Source organism: Ambystoma mexicanum, chromosome 7q (genome assembly GCF_040938575.1).
Source record: "Ambystoma mexicanum isolate Mex_15411 chromosome 7q, UKY_AmexF1_1, whole genome shotgun sequence".
Classification (NCBI taxonomy): domain Eukaryota; kingdom Metazoa; phylum Chordata; class Amphibia; order Caudata; family Ambystomatidae; genus Ambystoma; species Ambystoma mexicanum.
In genome coordinates, this window is record NC_090941.1 from 358705527 (window position 1) to 358717899 (window position 12373).

Sequence of the window (12373 nt, forward strand, 5' to 3'; positions counted from 1 at the left end):
TGACCATTACCTTTTTCACCCTCAACACCAAAAGACCCATAGTCTTAACACCCACGCCAGCCACACCCACCTTAACGAGAAACAAGAAAAACATTACAGCCGACAATATTCTGCCCCACATCCTACCCAAACTAAATTCCCTACCTGACCACTCTGACCCAGGCATCCTAGTGGATGCATTCAACGCAGCCATGTGCTCTGCTCTTGACAGCATTGCTCCATTTAAACTTCGGATCAGTAAACCCAAAAAGCATTTGAACTCATGGTTTACACCCCACCTAAAAAACTTAAGACTACAGAAGAGAAAATGCGAAACAGCTTGGAACCGACATCCGACCGCTGAAAATAAAACTAACCTAATTAACATCTCCTCGCAATACAAAAAAGACATCATCCTGGCCAAACAAGAAACCTATAATAATAGGATCTCCCATTCCAACTCCAGCATGAAGGAGCTATTCTCCATCCTAAAGGAATTGGAAACTCCTATCACAGTACAGGATGACTCCATCAAAGACAAAACTTGGTGCACAGACATACAACTGGCACTAACCAACAAAGTATCCAACCTCCAAACAAAAATTGCCCTAAAGAAAGCCTCTCTGCCAACTCAACCTCTGATAGTCAAAACTCCCACATCCAACAACCCAGAATCCACCCAATTCCGTTTCTCCAAGGTCTCAGTAATTGAGGTAGAGAAGACCATTTTGACTCTCAAACCTTCTAATTGCAAAGGCGACCAATGCCCCGCACAATTGATCAAGGATGCGGCTAGGGATTTAGCCCCCTTTATCACAAAACTTATCAATGCCTCCTTTACTACGGGCACCATCCCCCGCAACCTAAAGGAATCTTGGGTACTCCCCCTCCTAAAAAAGCAAACATTGGACCCCAACATTCCTACTAACTACAGGCCCATCACCACGGTTCCCTTCCTACTAAAAATATTAGACAAGGTAGCATACACCCAAATCCAGAACTTCCTTGAGATGAACCATCTCCTCGGCACCCGCCAATCCGGTTTCCGTCCGCAACACGGCACAGAGACTGCCCTTATCGACCTAAAAGCCCAAATAGACTCACTCAGAGACGAGGGAAAACTAGCTCTCCTCCTCCTTCTAGACCTTTCAGCCGCCTATGATCTGGTGGACCATAAAGTCCTATGTAATCACTTGGACTCGGCTGCCCACTTCTCAGAGGAGGCTATAGTCTGGATTCAATCATTTCTTAGTGACAGGACTATGAGGGTGTTCTCCCCCGCAGCGGCAGCAGACCCTATCCCAATCACTTGCGGAGTGCCCCAGGGATCCTGTGTCTCGCCGACACTCTATAACATCTTCACCAAGCCACTCTTTGACGATCTTGATAATCTGGGTATCACCTACACTAACTATGCAGATGATACTCAGATTCTCTTACCACTTACTGGGGATTACGTCGAAGATCTGGCTCTGGTGAATAGAGTCTATAGCATCGTTCAAGCATGGATGGCCAACCATGGCCTATGCTTGAACGATGACAAAACAGAGCTCATCATCCTGGGCACGGCAGCCCGTATCTCCAAACTTAACCAAAACTACTCCGCCTTCATCATCGATGGTAACACTATCAAGGTCGCCAGAGAAGTAAAAACCCTAGGTTTTTACCTTGATGCGACACTATCTTTCACCAAACAGGTGAACTCACTGTCATCATCCACTGCCTATACATGCAAGTTAATACGAGCTGGGAAACCATTCCTTTCAGAGGACAGCTGTCTTATTCTAGCTAGAGCCCTCATTTTATCGAAATTAGATTACTGCAACGCCCTCTACATAGGGACTACCAAACAAATCATCCACAGAATCCAAGTGCTCCAAAACAATGCACTTAGAGCGGCCCTAAGTATCCCCAGAAGTGCACACATTTCAGAAATAAGACGAAAACACAAATGGCTTTCCACCTAAGAAAAAATCAACCTTAAATCTGCGTCCCTTATCCACAAATGCCTAAACAACAAAGCTCCCCGATACCTCTCAGAACGCTTCAACAGGAAAAATCCAACGAGACTCACAAGGACAGCCAGCCCCAACTGCCTCCTAGTGCCCAGATTCAAACTAGCCTCCATTGGAGGTTCCAGCTTCCCAGTTAAGGCAGCACAGTTATGGAACTCCCTACCCCTTGCACTCAGATCTGACCAAACCTTCAATAACTTCAGAAAGAACACCATAAAATGGCTTATTGAGAATGCGACATAGCGTATGTCACTTTATACGTAACGTCTTCTTATAATGTTTGTACTAACCTGCTTTTATTGTTTGATCGCCATAGATTTGACTGTTTAGCTACGCCTTATCTGCACTTGCACTTGCCCTACCCTGCAGATTCGAAATGTCCACTATGCCTGTAACCTGTAACGTTAACTAATCTGTAACCTGTAAACGTTAACTAAGCTGTAAACCTCCTTGTTCTCTTGCGCCCTGCTACCCTAGGGTCTGGTGCGCACAATAAATAAATAAACAAACAAACAAACAAACAAACAAACAGAAGAGGATATCAGTAAAGATCTGCCTGGAAGTTGTGCAGACATAGGTGTCTGTGATAGGTAGACCAGGGTTAGTGGTCAGGATATCTTTTTTAAGTTTTTATCTTCCAGACTTTGTGAGAGAGGGAGGATAGGTGATAGTATAGCAGTTAGAAAAGATAGGGAGATGGTGAGTGCCATAGTGGTGGAGCAAGGTGGAAGTAGAGGAGGGGGAAGCAAGAAGCAGATGCACTGGAATAGAAATTGAAGCACGCAAAACAAATGTAGGGCACCTAAAATCGGTTTTTGATGCAAGGCACTTTAAACACACAAAACCAAAATGGGCAGCACAGTTGTAAGGACACCTACATTAGATTTTTGATGCAAAGCACTTTAAACACACAAAGCGAAATTGGCAGCACAGGTGTAAGGGCACCTACATTCAATTTTTTGATGCAAGGCAAGGCAATCTAAACACAAAATGAAATGAGCAGTACAGATGTAAGTGCACCTAAATTGGATGTTTGGCGCAAGACACTCTAAACACACAAAACAAAATTGGCTGCGCAAGTGGAGTGTCCATTTGAAAAAGCATTTTGGTTAGGCAGGCATTCAGAGGCATGAGATACAGGATGATGATGACTTGTGCTATGTGTTAATAGGAGAGAGAATGAACACAAAATGTGATGTAGGAAGTCATGAGTGAGATTAAGTAAGGCAAGTAAGTCTGGGTGGTGTAGGCACACCTTGGTTCAGCAGTTGTTAGAGATTAGTGGTGAGACAGTTCCAATGCTCAGTCATCACTCATTTTGCAGGGCGCATTGAAGTTGTTGGGGTCCAAGTTTGTCTGATAACGGCTGTCCACCTGGGGGTTGCTTTGAGCCTTCCTGGGCCCGGACAGGCTCACACAAGGCCTTGGATGGAGGGCCCGCTTCTGCCTGCCGGCGCTTCGGATTGGCTATTAACAAGAAGGCTGCCCAATTACAAAGGGGCAGCAAGCTGGCAATGGGTGGCTCCTCGACATGAGGATGGGTCAGCCATCTTGGAGAGTGTGCTCATAGTGCATTATGAAATAGCCTAATGGCTTCAGGGAAGGTTGTACACATTCAAAGTTGCAGCCCCGCATATGCTCAATGTGATTAAATTGATTGCATTGCATTGTTACATGGATTCAGGTACTGTGGGGGCTGGCAGGGTGGCAATGCAGTTTTATTATGAGCTTAAAGAAGGCTCTGCTCTTCATGGATGCTTTTGCTATGCAGGCTCTGTAGTAATGTTCCTTGGCTGATGTGATGAGTATGTGGGCTCAGCAGAGGTCGTTCAAGTTGATGAGATCTTCTCTTAGTAGCATTTTATTAAGATCCTTTCTTATTTTGCACATTTACTTTGAGTAAGTGTGTGTGTGTAACAGGGTGTGGATGGCTTTGTTTTATTGGTTCGTAGTTTCAATGGTCCGTTTATTTTGGTAGAATTAGTTAGAGTGCATGTTGGCTGGTTGAGAAGGATGTTGACATCTCATGAAGGAGTGATTGTGGGAGCCAGATTTGTAAGATTTCTGCAGGAAGATATCCTTGTTGTTCTCAGTTGTCCTCAGTATGAGGGCTTTGGGTGCTTTCAGCTTCATTGGAATGGCTATTTGGAGAAGTTCAATTGAGTTGTAAAGGTGAGGGTAGTGGCTGTCTGGTTATAAAGGAATATCAGGTCGGTACTGTCTCCTTTGGTGTGGAAGATTGTGATGGAATGATTGACAGTTAATGCAGTGATGAGTCAGCTATTTCATTCAGGGATGCTTTGTTACTCAGTGGTAGAACTGGTGGAAGGTAGCAGTTGTGCCGTGGGAATATGGAAAGTGAAATGCTGGGAGCTCCATGGATTGTAGTGATGAAGTATCATGTAATGTTAATGTCCATATAGTCTCATGAATGAGTTCAAGTCCCCAACCTGAATTCTCTGTATGGTTGACCTTCTGGGTGATGCAGTCAACAGGAACATGTATCTAGGATGTATGAGGAGGTGGGAGTATTGCATGTTTTTTTAGAGGGCACAATGGTTGTTTGTTTGCTGCATGGAGTACAGCGGAGAGATCATCGATGAGCATGAGGTTGCATGTGTGTTTCGGTGTAGTAGGTTGAGTGGTTGTGGATGGGATGCTGATGAGGTTGTATGGATTAGAATTGTGATGATGCATACTTTTTGCAAGCCTTGGCGTGTTTTATGGAGATTGCATTGGTTGCCTGCAGAATCTGATTTCACTTACTCCGTGTCCCATAAAAATATGCACAGCCCTGTGCCTTTCTTTTTAAAGAACAAGGAAAAATGTAATGTTTACAGAAAAAATCTGTGCTTCAGAGATACACATCTGATATGACCTCCTTCTGTCAGATCTTTGAGCAATATGACCTGCTCCTTCCAGGTCCAGAGTGCTAAGAATGTGAATAGCATCAAGCATCTGCTAGTCACTTGCACACTGGCAAAAACATTGTCTAATCATTTTTCCCTGCTGTGAGGTCTGCAGTACGTTGAAGCACTAGTTAGTGCTACGGAAATGAGCTTAAGCAAAAATAGATAGCCAAAAAAGGAAGTAAGTTAAGGACTTTGTTGAAAGGATCAGAACATGGGAGTGGCTCAAAAAAGGAAAAAAGAGAAATCCACCTATTCCACCTCTTCCTCATACCTGAAATGGGGCATGGTGAGAGTAATACTAAAGTTAGCTATTTGTTAGTTTCACTCTTGTATTGCATTACTAATAGCATTGGAACTGACACTCTGGTGAGCTCTTAATTTATCAATTTGTGTCATTTGGTTTGCCGCTGATTTCAAATACCAGAAGAATTTCACAAGAACATGGAGAAAAGTGGACAATATTCATGTTAAACTCTATCCTTTAAAAGGTGAAAAATCCCGAATTCCTGACTCTATAGAGGATGACCATCCCTACAGCCTGAGGTTTTTCCAAAGAGCTGTTTTCTTCGACAGAGTTCTGTCTTATGAACAGTGTTTCTCTGCTTTTGTATATGAAAAGAACTTTACTATTCTAATAATACTGACACATGTAATAACCCCACTTGTTGTTAAAACGTTATAAATGTTTTAGGATAATGTGCTGTATTGAAGTCAGCAAATTTAATTAATTTTGTGTTCACTACTGTATCAGACTGTTTTAGAGTCTTTTTTAAATCTGAAATAGATTTTGATTGATGATTTAATAAAATGAAATAAGTTTTCTAACATCGTGGTTATAAGAGTTGTGGTTCAGGCTTTATGGTCTAACATTCAGTGTTCTGTTGTGGATGTTTTGGAAAAAGGTTCCTCTGAACATTGGTTATCATTTAACCTTTTGTTTTTGAAGTGAGGACACATACTCGTGAGGGTACACTTACCTTCGAATTATGAAGTTAAGAGATTGGGTAATTGCCTCCCTTGTGCTTTTTCTTTACATGTTCCGACCCCGGTAGGCTCTCCCCTAAAAAATAGGGTCTTCCCAATTTTTTGCATATCTATAGAGGATGGGTCATGATGATATGATATGATAATTTATTTATATTGCACCCATACACAAGTGTTTCAAGACTCAACAAGACCCGGTAGGGGTACATAAAAGGACAAAACAACAATCTTACTAGGTCCAGTGACATTCAGAACGTGCAAGTGCATGGGAAAGGGGAAGGGTAAAGTGTGAGGGGAGGAGTGGAAAGTGCATGAATTAAGTGCAGACAGCGGGAGACATTAGGTCCAGGTGGGGGGACTGTAGGGTAGCAGATACAGACCCAAGTGCAAGAGGTGCCAGAGGCAGTGCGTGTAAGTTGCAGGGTGGGCAAGGGATTTGGGCCCAAAATCAGAGGGTAGCCAGATGCCCAGTGCCAGATGCCCAATGCAAAACAGACAGAGAGCAGCAGGGGAGAGGAAGAAGTTACAAGCAAAGAGGAACGTCTTGAGGTGCTTCCGGAACCGGAGATGATTCTCCTCAAGTTTCAGATGGGGGGGCTGTTACAAAGGGAGACCCCAGCCGAAGGAAGAGATCTACCAGTCTGCCTTCAAGAAACCTAATTTTGGAATGAACCTTCCCTCTTGACAAACAGGAATGTCTCATATGCATTGGACTATTCTCAGACCATTCCAAAAACGTTATAAAGTCATAGAGAATACAGCAGTTTGCATATTTTTCTTGGAATGTGTCAGAAACAGTTGGAACTGTGCTATGAGATATCATTTGATGAGTGAAAACATCATGGGTTTTCTGGTAAATTGCAAGAATTCCTGCCCCATGACTTCATATGATCGGACTTTCATGTGAGCTTCACTTCAGATGTAAAAGAAAAAATGTCTTCTTCCAATGGGAAACGATGCACTACAGAGCTATGGATGAAGTATGACGCTTTGGTTTAACAAAATATTCAGGAGCATGGTACCTGGCGTTCTGCATATTTGTGGTGGATTGGTAAATTCTCCATTTGTGTCTATACCATGTCATTTTCACACCACCAGGTGACAGACCTCTGGGATTTCTAGGCCATCACCCTCGTCAATCAGTCAACAACACAAGTCTGCAATGGAGGATACATAAAAATAATCTTCTGAGGGAGCTCTCACTTTTGAATTAATCTCCAAACATAATTGCAACAAGTTGCATCCATTTTGTTTGGGGATCAATGTTGGATCAACAGTCCTTCTAGGAGCAATATAAACCAGCAGCAGCAGATTATCATCTAACTGAAGGGAAACGTCATCTTTACTTAGATCTCTCTAAAAACGTCTTGCCCAGATTCAGAGATGGCCACAAGTAAAGACAACACAACACTGATGTTGTCAATATCAATTGCCTGGTGGTACTGGACCCAGGAATATAGAAAACATATTGCACAACATAGGGATCTGGTAGAAGATGACTTTGTATCTCTAAATGTGATGCACATCAGCAGTGTGGACTGAAAGACGCAATGACCTAGGAAAGAGTCATTACTACCACAGATTTTGAAAAAATATATGCAAGGTTTTGTGCTGCAGCAGTAGACCTTTCTGCAGCTCTGGAAACATGCTGATCCAGGTTTCAGACCATTAGCTAAATGGAGGTGGATGCCAGATCCTTTCTAAAGTGGTGTGTCTTCTTTATACATCCCCAAGTATCCTGCTGAACATCAAGGCAATATTGAGAATCAGTGATTGCGGGGCAGAGGCAAAACTGTTGCCCCATTGTGGCTGAAGCAATCCTGGTGTCCTCTGTCCCTTGAGATGGCTATCGCAATGGCATGGAGCATCACAATGTACACGCCTTTATTCAAGGATCTTCTGAGATGTTACAACACATGTCAATGGTCTAGGAAGTGAAAGACAGGATTTTTAGATCAGAGTTCTGTCCAGACACGGAACCCTGTCTATTCAACAATCTCAAAGCTCGGAAAAAATCTAAATCTGCACTTGGAACTGTGCCTCCTTCCTAAATTTGCATAGATATAATTAAGTTACTTAACTCCAGTATAGGTTCCCCCAGTCAGGTCTCCCTTGATAGCTGACTACTGACCTCCCAGTAGCCCAGTAGTCATTAGAGCTGTTCTGAGTCATCTCATAGAACCCATGGCCTCCATAGAACTTGAGTTCTCGACCTTAAGACTGTCTGTAAAGATGGGGGTATTAGGAGACTGCTCTAAAATGCTGCATTCCTGGTTATCCACTCTGAAGCTCTGGTCCAAAGAATGAACCTGGCCTTCCTGTGCTTCATGCTCCATCAGAAGATTGTTTCTTCCACCTTCTACCCTGATGTCATACAATTTGTTCATTTACGTGTGTTCGTTAGGTCTTTTTGACCTAAATATAGGTCTATGTTTTTACCTTCTTCCCTTTTGACCTACTTACCTGAACATGAGGAGAGGAGAGGTAGTCTGAATGTAGTGTCACATTATGGAGGACAACATTTCTCGGGCCCCTGTTTTCAATGAACAGTCAAAATGGGGGCCCAATCAGTTTTACTGCAGGCAGTGTGCCCGCAAACAAAACGGTCATGGGCAGATAACATACATTTGAGGATGAGGAATGGCACCATTAAAGGACACAAAGGTTTTCCTGATTTACCTGAACACATTTGCTCTTGATGGATAATTCAATGGCCTGTTTTTTTTTACTTTTGGACCTTAGAGTAAAGGAAGAAAGGCCAGTGTAGCATCCATCAACCAGTATTTAGAACATCCAGTCCCATGGCTTTTGCACAGCACATTCAGGGGCTGATTCTTAAAATTGTGTGCACCCAAAAACGTGCTTTGTGTGCCATTCTGCCCGCAAATCCCTGTTTCACAAATGGCGCACAAAGCCCGTTTTTCGGTGCACATAATTCCATGAATCAGCCCCTCGGTGTCAAGTTTGCAAGGGCACCATAGCTTCTGCTCTGACCTCCCTAGCATCTCTAAAGGGTGGTCGTCATGATCTCATTCACTAGTGGTCACTGGACAACTGTGGAATCGTGGTTAATGTGATACAATATAATCAAGAAGACCTATTGACCAGCTCATATGATTAATTGCACCAACATGACCCTTTTCTGCAACATTAGATCATAAATATATATTAACATAACTTCTCTATGTGGACCTTCCATTATTCAATGTAAACTGTTGCTGCAATTTATGTTTCTCCTCCCAGCTTCCCTTTTTAGGGTTAACCTTGAATGCTCAACCATTGCTTTCTCTAGGTAACCAAGGAAAGCTTACAGTGGCCTTTTCCTAGGCTTAGTACTTGCTGATTTACCGTGAAGATCCATTACTCTAGCGTATGCCCCTGAAATTGCATCACTGCCTATCCTGATCCATACTTGATCTACAAGGGGATTGCTATGTCTGAAGCAGAGATACTTGGGATTTCCATCCAATAGACCTGCAGAGCAGTGAGCTGGGGGGTTGACCTGAATAATTTCTTCAGACACTACCACCAGAGTGTGGACAGCCAGTAAACCAGCACCTTTGGTGTTGGCGTCCTAAATGTGTTCCCTCACTGAGGAAAGTAGAGTGGTGCCCTAAACAGTAGCTGAATATATTGTTGATAGGGTGTGCAGCTGCAGATGTTGTGTTCTGTGTGCTTTTTGTCTCATGGGCCTCTTTCATCAATAAACCTTGCGCTTTGATATTCCTCATAATTGATTACTTAATCGTGCAGGCTGGGGGTAGGGACCCGATTACTTACTGGTAATATATACGTTCAGAGACTCAGTACATATTGTGACACTACATGCAGACTACCCCTCCCACCCTTAAATGGCTAGATTGCCCTATGATCCTCTTCATTATGTTGCTGAAGCATTGCATGATACTATGGGAATTACGGCTCTATGGAGGACTGGGTTGGGGTAGAATCATTTGAAATAGAGTTTTCCTGCCATGGAGGTTGTAAACTCAAATTAATTACAGTGACAATGAAGTGTATAATTTTGAAAACGTGTGCATCATGTAGTTTCTGTAAATCGTGCACACACTGGAGAGTCAGCATTATAGAGATATATTAGCCCTCTTCCAATGAAGCATACTGGCAAAGTCTCAATGGAACACTAACACATGCTCTGTGAAGGAATCATAGACCATCACAGACACTTGCAGGTGACTCACCTCCATGCAGAAATGCCTCCGGATGCCATTTAGTTACAGTTTCTGATTGGTAGAGACGTATTTCTTCTGTTTTGACAGGTAGGTGGAACTTTCCTCCATCTTTTTCATGGGCACTTTCATGTCAAAATGACTAATAGATTGGAAGGCCAAGCCGGCTGTCGCCCTTCTATTATATGGGTTAATAACATGACAGTCAATTCTATCATTTTCTCACAGATATTCGGCTATGTACTTTTTTGATTGACTAGTGCAATTTCCACAACAGCATTTTGTTTCCCTAACATGAAAATAATTACACATTTTCCTTGCGGATTACCTGCTTATGACAAGTGACCAATGCTACATCGCTGCATTCACCGATGGTAAAAGGCGTATTCCATGGCAGCACCAACAGCAGCATGCCACTGTAATGCTGACATGTGGGTTCTCATTTTTAAGCTGAAGCGTTAGTCATTGTGCATGCATGCAAAACTGCTCATTTAATCTGTGCTGCCTCTGAAATGTAAGCCTTATATAAATGGCCTATAATTTTCGAGATTATTACTTTCATTATACCCTTTGCTTATCTTTCATTGCAGGCTTTAAGCATGTAAAAGAATGTCATTTCCTGGAAAAGCTGTTTATATTTTTGCATAGTGTTTTGTTAGACTATGTCAAATAGATATTTTTAGTTAGACCCTAAAGTAAGATTTTTTTTTTTTAAAGGAAAATAATCTGGGCTGCAACTAACTCAAATGGCAAGTTACGAAGTTTATTTTCTGTAAATTAGTTCTTGTTGTCTTTTATACTTTTCCGATGGTCCTTTTATCTTATTTTAAATTGTATAGCAAATGTATTCTTTTTTTTTATTCTGGCAGAGTAAAAGGTCGTTCACAACTGTATGCACTTAAATAAATAAAAAAATAAAAAACGGCAAGTTACCAGTCAATGGGATGAACGCCTATCCGTCAGATTTCGAAAGAATCGGGAGGTTGTACTGTACTAAGGTAAGAAAATAACTTTTTGTCAGATGCTTGATTCTCAGAAATGTGCAGGTCACTGAATTGCAAAATGTGACCGGCACATTTCCTGAGGCCGTGTAGTAGCTGAAATTATGTGCTATTAAGGCCCCATTATCAGATTGGTTTCGATTTCAGTCTCTGACACGACTGTATTCTTTAACCCCAGCACCGACATGGGTGCCTGAAGCGCAATTAACAATGATGGACTCCGAATTGCATTGCATTTCTACCTCTGACAAAGTTTTAGGAAAGAATGCTCGACATTAGGGTTTCATAGGGTGTGCTCTGCAAAGTGAGAAAAATATGCCGACGTGTCTCAATTGAAGCTTCTATGCGTTTCACCTGTGCTCCACAAGTATGTGTGGCTTTTCTATGGATCGTAGTGTGATCATGGAATGCACTTTTACCTGCATGGGCATTTCTCTTCACAACACCCAGATTTCTGCAATTGTCTCCATGAGTGTTAAAAAAAAATGACTGGACTTGATTTTCAAAACATCAGGGGCCAGATTATCTAACATTTGCACAAGTGAAAAAAAGTGAGCAAATACTTCGAAAATACAAAATGAAACAAACCGATTTGTCACAATCCATATTATCTAACACACATTTGCATGAGGCCAAACATGAATCAGACTGTTTTACGTACAGGGCGTGTTGCCTACTACAAGTCTCTTCACGTTCTGCAGCAAACGTAGCTAATGAAACAACCTGTTTCAATTCTGCCCTGGTGAACATGTTTTGTGATAATACTGTTTGGAGCTAAACCTGTTTGCTCCATTCTGTTTGATCTAAACAGCTAAATTGGTGCTAAATACGTTTGCTCCATTTTTTACACAAGTGCAAAGCTTTGACAGTCTGGTCCCAGGCATCTAATAGCGCAGACTAGGCACTTTATTTGGTTGATTGATTTTAGGGAATACACTGGTCACCTTACCCACAAAAGGGCTCTGTGCAACGCCAGAGGCTGCGACCTAGAGCTAATAGTGCAATGGGAAACCACCTTGCATTCCTTAGTGTAGGGGACATGTATGACAGTATCCCTACACTCACTCGGGGGTTGGCAGCCCATTTCAAAGAGACAGGCGTTTAAAGTTCTCGTTGCGAATTGCTATTATTTATTTATTTATGTAGCCCTGTTTTAGGGAGAAAAATGGACGAGGGACAGCAGCGTGTAATATCTCTGCTGTACCACGTAAAAGTGTTAAAAAACGCCATGGTCATTTATTTAAACACGCACAATTGCCAGAGTTTGTTTTCTGCTCATTTTGAAGACCTTCATT